A 13,315-nucleotide genomic window follows, 5' to 3' on the forward strand; every position below is an offset into this window, starting at 1 on the left:
AAAGCGGCAAAACTGGAACAAATCATGCTGCATCAGCGAGCCAAGATACAGTGGATGAAGGGAGGTGACCAATGCTTCCGGATTTTCTTTCGTAAAATTGCCCAAAGAAGGGTGGCGAGGAGGATACTGTAGATAAATGATGATAATGGGACCATCCACACTGAACCAAAAAAGATTATCAATGAATTTGTCCGTTACTATCAAAATCTCTTGGGCAGTATCAGACGACAGATAACGTTGGATATTGGCTTTCTCAGACCATGGTCAAGACATGTTCTTTCTAATGAGGAGGCTGGCCAGCTTATATTGGCATTTACACCGGATGATGTGAAGCAAGCAGTATTTGACATTGCAGAGGACAAGGCACCGGGACCTAATGGATATTCATCAGGATTCTTTAAAGCAGTCTGGCCAGTAGTGGGACAGGAAGTTACAAAGGCGGTACTGGAATTCTTTAGTACCGGTAAACTACTCAAACAAGTCAACTCCACACTTTTGGCACTAATCCCAAAGGTACACACTCATATGACTATTGGTGATTTTAGATCAATTTCGTGCTGTAATGTGTTATACAAAATTATTGCGAAATTACTTGTGCAACGGTTGAGTGGGTTCTGGACAAGACAATTAGTCCCTGTTAGGGAGCATTTATTCCAGGGCGTAGCATTGGGGACAATATTTTTTTGGCATAGGAATTGCTCATGAGATATAACCAGGTGAGGCTCCCACCTCGTTGTACCCTGAAAGTCGATATAAGGAAGGCATATGATACTGTGGAGTGGGACTTCCTACTTGCGGTCTTGCAATTATTTGGTTTCCCCCAAACGTTCACCAGGTGGATTGAGGAGTGTGTAACGACGGCGGCATTCTCGATTGGTCTTAATGGAAACCCTCACGGTTACTTTGCAAGAGCACATGGATTAAGACAGGGAGACCCTCTATCTCCCTATCTTTTTATTCTCGTTGTGGAAGTCTTGTATTTGGGATTAGTGCAACTTATTGAGCAGGATATGCAATTCTCCTATCACTGGAAATGTGAGCCGGCCAAAGTCTTTCAGTTGGGATTCGTAGACGATCTCCTGCTTTTCTGTAGAGCTGACTTGGATTCTCTCAGGACCTTCAAGATGGGGTTGGACCGATTTGCAGAATGGTCGGGACTTCGGCTGAACGTACAAAAAAGCCATGTCATTTTCTCTTACAAGGCTTGAAGGATCAGATTTTAGCAATTATGGGCTTCCAGGAGGGCCAACTACCAATGAGGTACTTGGGTCTCCCTCTACTGTCTTCTAGATTATCTATATCCGATTGTCAGCCACTTTTATTGAAAATTGATGCTCGCATTAATGGCTCGGAAGGAATTTCATTATCGTATGTTGGACGTATACAAATCATTAAATCCGTAGTATCAGCAATGAGCATTTATTGGGCATCTGCATTCATCTTACCGAAGGCTATTATTAAACAAATTGAGAAACGCCTCAGAACTTTTCTATGAAAAGGCACTTCTACGTCGGGATACGCCAAGGTAGCGTGGAAGGATGTGTGTAAACCAATTAAAGAAGGAGGCCAAGGAATTAAGGATATTGGTATCCTTAACCGTTCCTTAATAGCAAAGAAGTTATGTGACATTATCAGATGTGACCGAACATCTATATGGGTTGAGTGGTTGAAGTAGGGACGATTACACAACACTTCAATTTGGACAATTAATGAGAAGGGAGGATCATGGGGATGGCAAAAACTGCTCCGACTTCGCAGCTCTATCCTACCTATGATGGAGTTTCTTATTGGAGAGGGGAGATCATTCTACTTGTGGAAGGACCCGTGGCACCACTTGGGCCCACTTATTACTAGATTCCCACGAGGACCGAGCCTCTTAGGACTTGATGAATCCACCAAACTACAAGTCGTCATTCCTGAGGGAATGGCAGTGGCCTTTCATTACTGATTTGAAATGTATGGACATCATTTACACTTTACCTCAGATTCATGGAGGGGATAACAGGATCAACTGGCGGTTTTCAGAGGGACGACCCACTACACAATCCCTATACAGACTTTTCTGTCCACCTGGACCAAAAGTAGGATGGTCTTCACTACTTTCGGGTTCGTTGAAGATTCCCCGACATAACTTCACTCTTTGGTTAGCAATTCAGGAGAAGCTACCGACGATTGATAAACCATGGATGACTCATCTAGGGGAATGTATTCTCTGTGACGAGGGTACAGCGGAGACACACACTCACATGTTCTTCCGCTGTTGATTTAGCAGAGGATGCCTTGCAGCTATACGACAACATATTCGATTTGCTTGGCCCAATCGTGAGTGGACAAGAGACGTGGAATGGGCATCGAGGAAGTGGAGGAGGAAGCATATTGTTAATGTTGCCTATCGAGCATTACTTGGTGCATGCATATACCATATATGGCGAGAGAGGAACTTGAGACGATTTGAGCACACCCAGCGGCCGGAAAGTGTATTAGCTCCTTGCATCATAGAAGACGTTAGACAGAGGATAATTAGTATTAATCTTTCCAGTTCTATTAGTACATGTGCGCTCTATAGACTTTGGCGTATCCCTTGGTCTGTCGGGGGAGTCACCACTTGATTGTTGTACTTTACCTCTTTTTTTAATGAAACTTACATTTACCCCAAAAAAAAAAAGGTTGTTTCCCTTTTATACTAACTAGTAGTTCTTATTACGCTTAGCAAATTTACAACACAAATGTTTGGGTCTAGACCTACGGTTACGTCAAGTTTCGTCGAATTCTGAGAACGTTCAAAATTTAGCTGTTTTGCACGGTTTTATTAAAGCAAATTTATTTTCCTTTTATACTGACTTGTAGGTATTATTACGTTTAACAAATTTACCACACAAATGCTTAGGGCTAGACCAACATTTGGGTCAAGTTTCTTCGAATTATGAGAACTTTCAAAATTTGGTTGTTTTGCACTATTTTATTAAAGCAAATTTATTTCCCTTTTTATACTAACTTGTAGTTATTATTAAGCTTAGAAAATTTAAAACACAAATGCTTGGCTCTAGACCAACGTTAGGACAAGTTTCGTCGAATTCTGAAAACGTTCAAACTATCGCTGTTTTGCACTGTTTTATTAAAACAAGTTTATTTTCCTTTTACACTAACTTGTAAATATTATTACGCTTAGGAAATTTACCACACAAATTCTTGGGTCTAGTAGACCAACGATTGGGTCAAGTTTCATCGAATTCTAAGAACGTTCAAAAGTTAGCTGTTTTGCATGGTTTTATTAAAAAAAATTTGTTTCCCTTTTAAACTAACTTGTAGTTATTATTTTCGCTTAGCAAATTTACAACACAAATGCTTGGGTCTAGACCAACGTTTGGGTCAAGTTTCGTCGAATTCTGAGAACGTTTAAAATTTAGCTGTTTTGCACGATTTTTTTAAAGCAAGTTTGTTTCCCTTTTATACTAACTTGTAGTTATTATTACGCTTAGGAAATTTACAACACAAATGCTTAGGTCTAGACCAACGTTTGGGACAAGTTTCGTCGAATTCTGAGAACGTTCAAAATTTAGCTATTTTGCACTGTTTTAGTAAAGCAAGTTTATTTCCCTTTTATACTAACTTGTAGGTATTATTAAGATTAGAAAATTTACCACACAAATTCTAGGGTCTAGACCTACGATTGGGTCAAGTTTTGTCGAATTCTGAGAACGTTCAAAAGTTAGCTGTTTTGCACGATTTTATTAAAATAAGTTTGTTTCACTTTTATACTAACTTGTAGTTATTATTACGCTTAGCAAATTTACAACACAGATGCTTTGGTCTAGACCAACGTATGGGTCAAGTTTCATCGAATTCTGAGAACGTTCAAAATGTAGCTGTTTTGCACGGTTTTATTAAAGCAAGTTTGTTTCCCTACCGCTCATTACTTGCAACGAGTGTCTAACACATATGGAGGGAGAGGAACTTGAGGAGATTTGAACAGACTGAGCGGACACCGGCTACTCTTAGTATACTGGTCATCGATGATGTCAGGCAGAGGATTCTTAGCGCTAATCTTGATTCGTCAGTCAGTACACGAGCATCGTATACACTATGGCGTATCCCTTGGGTTGAGGGAGAAACCAATTGATGATCACATGTTGTACTGTACTACTATTTTTTTATTAACAAAATTTACATTTACCCAAAAAAATAAGTTTGTTTCCCTTTTATACTAACTTGTAGTTATTTATTACGCTTAGCAAATTTACAACACAAATGCTTGGGTCTAGACCAACGGTTGGGTCAAGTTTCGTCCAATTCTGAGAACATTCAATATTTAGCTGTTTTGCAAGGTTTTATTAAAGCAAGTTTGTTTCCCTTTTATACTAACTTGTAGTTATTATTACGCTTAGCAAATTTACAACACAAATGCTTAGGTCTAGACCAACGTTTGGGAAAAGTTTCGTCGAATTCTGAGAACATTCAAAATATCACTGTTTTGCACTGTTTTATTAAAACAAGTTTGTTTTTCTTTAATACTAACTTGTAGGTATTATTACGCTTAGGAAATTTACCACACAAATTTTTGGGTCTAGACCAACGACTGGATCAAGTTTCGTCGAATTCTGAGAACGTTCAAAAGTTAGCTGTTTTGCATGGTTTTTATAAAACAAGTTTGTTTCCCTTTTAAACTAACTTGTAGTTATTATTACGCTTAGCAAATTTACAACACAAATACTTGGGTCTAGACCTACGTTTGGGTCAAGTTTCGTCGAATTCTGAGAATGTTCAAAATTTATCTGTTTTGCATAGTTTTATTAAAGCAAATTTATTTTCCTTTTATACTAACTTGTAGGTATTATTACGCTTAACAAATTTACCACGCAAATGCTTGGATCTAGACCAACATTTGGGTCAAGTTTCGGAGAATTTTGAGAACGTTTAAAATTTAGTTGTTTTGCACGATTTTATTAAAGCAAGTTTGTTTCTTTTTATACTAACTTGTAGTTATTATTACGCTTAGCAAATTTACAACACAAATACTTGGGTCTAGACCTACGTTTGGGTCAAGTTTTGTCGAATTCTGAGAACGTTCAAAATTTATCTGTTTTGCATAGTTTTATTAAAGCAAATTTATTTTTCTTTTATACTAACTTGTAGGTATTATTACACGTAGCAAATTTACCACGCAAATGCTTGGGTCTAGACCAACGTTTGGGTCAAGTTTCGTCGAATTTTGAGAACGTTTAAAATTTAGCTGTTTTGCACGATTTTATTAAAGCAAGTTTGTTTCTTTTTTATACTAACTTGTAGTTATTATTACGCTTAGCAAATTTTTAACACAAATTCTTGGGTTTAGACCAACGGTTGGGTCAAGTTTCGTCGAATTCTGATAACGTTCAAAATTTAGCTGTTTTGCACGGTTTTATTAAAGCAAGTTTGTTTCCCTTGTATACTAACTTGTAGTTATTATTACGCTTAGCAAATTTACAACACAAATGCTTGGGTCTAGACCTACGGTTGGGTCAAGTTTCGTCGAATTTTGAGAATATTCAAATTTAGCTGTTTTGTACGGTTTTATTAAAGCAAATTTATTTCCCTTTTATACTGACTTGTAGGTATTATTACTTTTAGCAAATTTATCACACAATGTGCAGTTAGCTAAGGTTTTTCTTGAAGCGGCACAAATTCTGGTCAGCTCGAACAGACAGGATGACTTGTTCTTATACCTAGAGCATTGTTGTCGAATGGTTTTGGACAAGGCGGCGAAGCTAGAGGAAATCATACTTCGTTAGAGAGCTAAAATGGAGTGGATGAAGGGGGGTGACCAATGCTCCAGATTTTTTTTTCACAAGATTGCGCAACGAAGGACAGCAAGGAGAATCTTGAAAATTAACGATGAACATGGAGTCACCCATATGGAGCAACAGGCGGTGGTAAATGATTTTATCTCCTTCTTCTAGAACCTGCTAGGAGGAGAGAGACGACGGGATGTGGTTCATCTCCGGTTCCTTAGACCATGGGCATGACATTTGCTGACAGACGACGAGGCCAACTCTATCTTATTGCCTTTCACCCCGGTTGATGTTAAACAGGCAGTGTTTGATATTGCTGAGGATAAAGCGTCAGGGCCCGATAGGTATTCATCAAGTTTCTTTAAAGCGGCATGGCGGATTGTGGGACAGGAGGTAACGGAAGCAGTGTTGGATTTCTTTAATACTGGGAGGCTCTTGAAACAAATCAACACCACTTTACTGGCAGTTATACCGAAGGTTCACTCCCCAATGTCCATAAGTGATTTTTGACCCATTTCTTGTTGTAATGTGCTTTATAAGATTATCGCCAAACTCATTGTCCAACTATTGAGTGTGGTTTTGGACAAACTCATTAGCCCCTGCCAAACGGCGTTTGTGCCTGACAGAAGTATCAGTGATAATATCATGCTAGCCTAGGAATTCTTTTCGAGATACAACCAGACAGGCCTTCCTCCCAGATGTGCGCTAAAAGTGGATATTAGAAAGGCGTATAATACGATTGAGTGGGACTTTTTGTCTATTGTTCTTGAGCTATTTGGTTTCCCGAACATATTTACCAGGTGGATTGAGGAATGTGTCACTACAGCATCTTTCTCAGTCGGGCTCAATGGAAAGCCCCATGGATTCTTCACGGGAGCCAGAGGGATACGACAGGGGGATCCTCTTTCACTGTACTTATTTGTGCTCATCATGGAGGTGCTACACTTGGGTTTTCTCCAATTGATTGATCAAGAAGGCCCTTTTACGTTTCACTGGAAATGCAAAGCATCGCGTGCGTTCCAGCTTGGGTTCGCTGACGACCTACTATTGTTAAGCAAGGCTGACATTACATCCATCGGAGTTTTCAAAATGGGACTTGATCGATTTGCTGGATGGTCAGGGCTGAAGCTGAACGTCCAAAAGAGTCATCTTATCATCTCAGGGTCAACACAGGGATTGAGAGAAGATATGCTGACTTTACTTGTGTTCCAGGAAGGGCAACTACCGATGAGGTACCTTAGTCTTCCTCTCCTATTTTCTAAATTGTCTTTTTCGGATTGCCAACTGTTATTGACAAAAATTGACCAACGTGTTGCCTGGTGGGAGGGGCTTGCACTTTCATATGCTGGAAGAGTGAAAATTCTAAAATCTGTGCTCACATCACTTAGTGTTTATTGGGCCTTGCATTCATTTTGCCGAAGAAAATCACTAAAGAAATTGAGAAAAGACTACGAGCTTTCTTATGGAAAGGAACGGGGAACAGTGGATACGCAAAGGTAGCATGGAATGATGTGTGTCGGCCTGTTGAGGAGGGAGGCTAAGGAATCAGGGATGTTGCTACATTAAATCAGGCATTAATGAGCAAGAAACTCTGTGATGTAATCCGATGCGAGAGGACATCAATTTGGGTGGACTGGTTGTATGCTAATCGGTTACAAAACACCTATGTTTGGACAGTACGGGATGATAGGGGTTCATGGGGTTGGAGGAAATTGCTACGTCTTCGAAGTTACATTCGCCCAGTGGTGGATTACTGTATTGGAGATGGAACGAGTTTCTATATATGGCAGGATCCATAGCACCCTCTTGGGCCACTTATTGATAGATTCCCACACGCTCCGAACCTATTGGGACTGGATTTGTCGACCAAGCTTAGCTCGATCATTTTGGAGGTGAATTGCGATGGCCCACTATCACGGATTTCGAGTGCCTCGAAATAACTCATGTACTACCTCCAATCCATGGAGAAGCAGACAGTATTATTTGGAGAGTGGACGGTGGACAACCCTCAACTAAGGCCCTTACTAGATTATTTGATCCACCAGGGACGAAAGTAGACTGGGCTTCACTACTTTTGGGCTCCTGTAAGATCCCTCGTCACCTCTTCATTTTGTGGATGGCGATTCTTGGCAAACTCCCAACGACGGGCAAACCATGGCTATCTCATCTTGGTGATTGTGTCTTGTGTGATGGGGCAATGGAGAATCATACTCACCTTTTCTTCCAATGTTGATATAGTAGACGGTGCCTTTCCGAGATCCGCAAATTGGTTCGATTCCCATGGCCCAATCGAGATTGGGCAAATGACATTGATTGGGCAGCACGAAAATGGAGGGGCAAGCACATTGTCAAACTTGCTTATAGAGCATTGCTAGTTTCTTGTGTTTACTATATTTGGAGGGAGAGGAATCTAAGACGATTCGAGCATCAACAAAGAACAGCGACCACTTTGGCCTCCTTGATTGTTAATGATGTAAAGCAGAGGATACTTAGTATTAATCTAGCTTACTCGGTTAGCACATGTGCCTTATACAGACTATGGCGTATCCCATGGTTTGTCACAGGAGAGACCAACTCATGAACACAGTGTTGTACTATTTTTATTTAGTTAATGAAATTTATATTTACCCTAAAAAAAATATATTTTCATAAATATGACTAAAGAGTGATCATAACTCACAATCATATGAATCAATCCATTGACCTCTAAAATAAATAACAATAGCAATATTGTTTTGCTATGCCATATTTTCACAACAAAATAAAATATATATATATATATATATATATATATAAACTTGAGTTAATAACATTTATAACAAAAACAACCAAATGTATAAATATAAAAAAAATTTAGTGAAAGGAACTTACTAGATTAGTTTTGATTATAAAAATTCTCGATTGAAAATGTCAAATAAAATAAAATAAAATTTTGGGTCAAATGCACTTTCCACACCTAAAGTATACATAAAATCGTCATATATACTCCTTTAAACTATAAAATATAACAAACTCTCTCATAATATGGACCAAAAATTTTATAACAAAAATACCCTTATTGTTTGCACCCTCTAAAATATGTTTATTATAGTCATCATCAAAAAACGTAATCTGAATTATTATAATTTTTTACTTAAATATTATCCAAAATTTATAATTTTTGTAATTAGTATGATAATTTGAATAAACTCTATAAATTTTCAATTCATTTATTTTATATAATTTCTAAAAGATTTACATAATTTTTATTTTGTATTGTTATATATAGTGAAGTTTTTTTCTAGAGGAATTGTCAACATCATCTAAAAAATTATTTTGAACATTTATGTATACGTACTATAAAATATGCTACTTTGTTGATATAATTAATCTATAATATTTTATTATTTTATGAGTGATGATATGCTATATTTTAAATATTTGTGCATGTAATTTAATATAAAAATATATAAGTTATATAATATTTTATTATTTTTTATAAGTGATGTGTTTGCAAACCAGTTGGGGAAAGGGGCCAAGGAATTAAAGATATTGGTATTCTCAACCGAGCCCTAATGACAATGAAACTGTGTAATGTCATTAGATGTGATCGAACGTCTATTTGGGTTGAGTGGCTACAGCTCGGATGACTACGAAATAATTCCATTTGGACAGTTGACGAGAAGGGAGGATCGTGGGGTTGGAGAAAGCTGCTTCGTCTATGCAGACTTATCCAATCAATGGTGGAGTTTCATATTGGTGATGGTAGGACCTTCTATCTTTGGAAGGATCCATGGCATCACCTTGGACCCCTGATCACTAGATTTCCAAAAGGACCGAGATTACTTGGGCTAGACGATTCCACCAAGCTCCATACGGTTATTGATGAGAGCCAATGGCACTGGCCCCTCATCACATATTTGAAATGCCTTCAGATTATCTATACATTACCCCAGATTCATGAAGGAGATGATAGAATCATTTGGCGTTTTCTGGATGGGCGACTCACCGCCCAAGCTCTGTACCGACTTATCAGCCCAACTGGACCGAAAGTAGACTGGTCTTCACTACTTTCGGGTTCGTTGAAGATTCCACGGCATACTTTTATCTTATGAATGGCTATTTAGGAAAAATTGCCAACGACGGACAAACCATGGCTCACACACATGGGAGGATGTATACTCTGTGATGAGGATGCAGTTGAGACACATTCTCATTTATTCTTCCAATGCCGCTTCAACAGAAGATGCCTTTCAGCAATACAAGAAATTATTCGATTCGCCTAGCCCAATCGAGCATGGGCAACAGATGTGGAATGGGCAGCGAGAAAATGGAGAGGGAAGGATATCATGAATGCTGCATACCGAGCGTTCCTTGGATCATTCGTTTACCACTTATGGCGTGAAAGAAACTGCAGACGGTTCCAACAAACTGATCATACGGCAAATGTATTGGCTTCTTTCATTATCGACGATGTTAGGCAGAGATTTTTGAGTATTAATCTCTCTAGTTCCATTAGTACATGTGCTCTCTACAAACTATGGCGTATCCCTTGGCCTGTCGAGGGATAACCAATTCACTGTTGTACTGTACTATTTCTACATAATGAAACTTACCTTTACCCAAAAAAAATATTTTATGAGTGATAACGGATTCTTCTTAAGCTTATCATACAATATTGCTGTTTCTTGGCAAGGTTCTTATAGTATGGGGCTATATAATTCAGACTGTTATATTTTAAATATTTATGCATGTAATTTAATATAAAAATTATAAGTTATATAATATACTTTTTTATAAAATTAAATTGAGCTTGTAAATAATTTTCTTTGTAAAACATATTTTCATATTGAACTTGTAAACATTTTTTTATGTATTATATAATTTATATGAAGCTATACATTTTGAATATTATTGTTTAAATAAAAATTTTAGTAAAAATTTTAAAATTACTAAAATTAGTTTTGAGAGAGATTTTTTAATTAAATATACATAGGAAGTGAAACAAAAAATATAAAAATATGTTAAAAGGGTGTTTTGTTCTGTCAACACTAAATTATTTTGGGCAAATTGCAATTTTCGTCCAGTTTCTTAGGGGTTGTGGCATTTTCAGTCCAGGTCTTTATCAAAATAGTATTGTGGAACAATAATTAAAAAAATTTGGCAATTTTAGGACAAATTACCCTAAATCAGCCGGAATTGTGCACGAGGGAGGCACGTGAGCTTTTGAAAATTGGGGGAAGCTGACGTGGCCGGTTAAATGGATTAGGTGTAAAAAAAAAAAGCAGACAACATGACGTGGCAAGCTGACGTGGAAAAAAAGGCCACGTCAGCTTGCCAACGTGGACATTGTTGGAGGGAAAACAGACAGCACGTCTTTAGCACGTGCTGTCGTCTTCTCACCTGTTTTACAGAATAGGGTAAAGAAAAAGGGGTAAAAATCCCTAGCCAAATCCCTAACTGTAAAGAAAGAAAAAGAGCGAAAGAAAAGGAAATTACTGAACTCTAGCACGAAGGAAAAGGAAATTTTACTGCGGTAATCGAATGTGGGAAGATGGTCGTCATTCGCGCAGATAGGCATTTGAATATGCCACCGCCTGCTTATCGTAAGTGGTTCCTTCATTTTTTTTTGTTATTTAGCTTGCATTGTGCTTAGTGCTCTTAGAATAGTATTTAAAGGAAATGAATTTGCTATTGTGAAAAGGGGAAACATGGTCCCCATGAAGATGACTATTTTTTGTTGTTTTGTGTGTGTGTCTGTTTTTTTTTTTTTTTTTTTTTTTGTATTGCTATTTTGTAAAGTGGAAACGCGGTCCCCCATGAAATTGCTATCATAATATTATAATGTTGGTGTTGGTATGGTGTGTTGTTATTGCTATGTTGCTTAGGTTTCTTTTTTTTTTATGCTCTTTTACAGACCCTGAGACAGAATCCATAACTGTAGCTGTTTTCTATGGGGGTGAACTTAGAAACATGCTTGTTGCAGCTTGCATTGGTGGAAAAGTACAGAAATTTGATTATGTCAATGTGACTCATATGAACAGGCAAAACCTTGAACTTTTTGCTGAAAAATGTGGGGTTTCTGGGGAAGGAATAAGGTTTTACATAATAAAAAATGGTGGCTTTAAACTATTGTTCAGTGATGAAGATATACTAGAACAAGCTTTAGATCACATGAAAGTTAGCGAATTTATGGTATATATTGAACATACGCCTCCACAACCTAATGAGGTTGCTGTTGAAACTGGTACAGTGAGGGGGAAAAAGGGTCAAACAAAGGCAAAGGGGAAGGGGAAGAAAAAGGGGAAGGGGAAGGTGATGGATAAGGAGAAGGGGAAGACTAAAGTAGTGGAGGATGATGACATAGTATTTTTGGGAGTTGTAGGAGGAAGAAATGACATGAATGCTGAAACAGGGGGTTTGGAGGATGATGAGATTAACAATGAAACTGAGGCAGGGGGTGTGGGTATATTTGAAGAAAATGTGGGTATTGCCAGTGGGTCAAATGATGCTGAGGAAGACAACTCTGAAAATACATCAATTGATATGGTGGCTAGTGAGAATGATCTCAATGAACATAGACAGTCAGATGATGAGGAGAAAGGGCCTAATTTTGTTGCATTCAATCCAGATCTAATGTATGATCCTGCACTTGAGTTGGGAATGATTTTTAGTTCTAAGAAAGAGTTCAAAAAAGCAGTGCAATCACATGCAATAAAAAGTAAGAGAACTGTCAAGTTCACTAAGAATGATTCCTTCAGGATGTATGCTGTGTGTTCTGGGGAGGGATGTGAATGGAAAATACATGCAACAAAGTTGAAGAATGAACAAACTTTCCAAGTTAATTTGTACAAGGATGAGCACACATGCCCACAAGTTTTTAAAGTAAAAAATGTGAAAACTAGTTGGCTAAGTGAAAGATATCTTCAGGACTTCAAGTCTGATCCAAAAAGATGTGTAAAGGGGTGGAGGGTAGACATCATGAATGAGCTTAGATGTCATGTGTCTAGAGATCAAGCGTACAGGGCCAAGAGAGAAGCTTTAAAGAAACTGGAAGGAAGTCCGGAGTATCAATTCACAAAATTATGGGATTATGCAGAGGAGCTTAGGAAAACAAACTCTGGTTCAACTGTCATATTGGGGACTAATGATGAAAATGGGCAGAACAGATTTGAAAAGTTCTATGTTTGTTTCAGTGCTTTGAAACAGGGATTTTTGGGAGGTTGTAGGCCTGTTATTTGTGTAGATGGTTGTCACTTGAAGGGACCTCATAAGGGAATATTGCTAACTGCTGTGGGGGTGGACCCGAATAATAACTTGTACCCCATTGCATATGCTGTAGTCCAGAGGGAGTCTACAGACACATGGGAATGGTTTTTAACGGTGCTGAAACAGGATGTATGTATTCAGAGGGACAGTGAATACACTTTTATGTCAGACAAACAGAAAGGACTCATACAGGCTTTTCAAAGTGTCTTTCCTAATGCTGCACACAGGTTTTGTGTAAGACATTTACACAATAATTTCAAGAATGCAGATTTTAGGGGTCTTGCATATAAAAATGCAAT

Source organism: Sesamum indicum, linkage group LG1, assembly GCF_026168435.1.
Source record: "Sesamum indicum cultivar Baizhima isolate 11 linkage group LG1, ASM2616843v1, whole genome shotgun sequence".
Taxonomy (NCBI): domain Eukaryota; kingdom Viridiplantae; phylum Streptophyta; class Magnoliopsida; order Lamiales; family Pedaliaceae; genus Sesamum; species Sesamum indicum.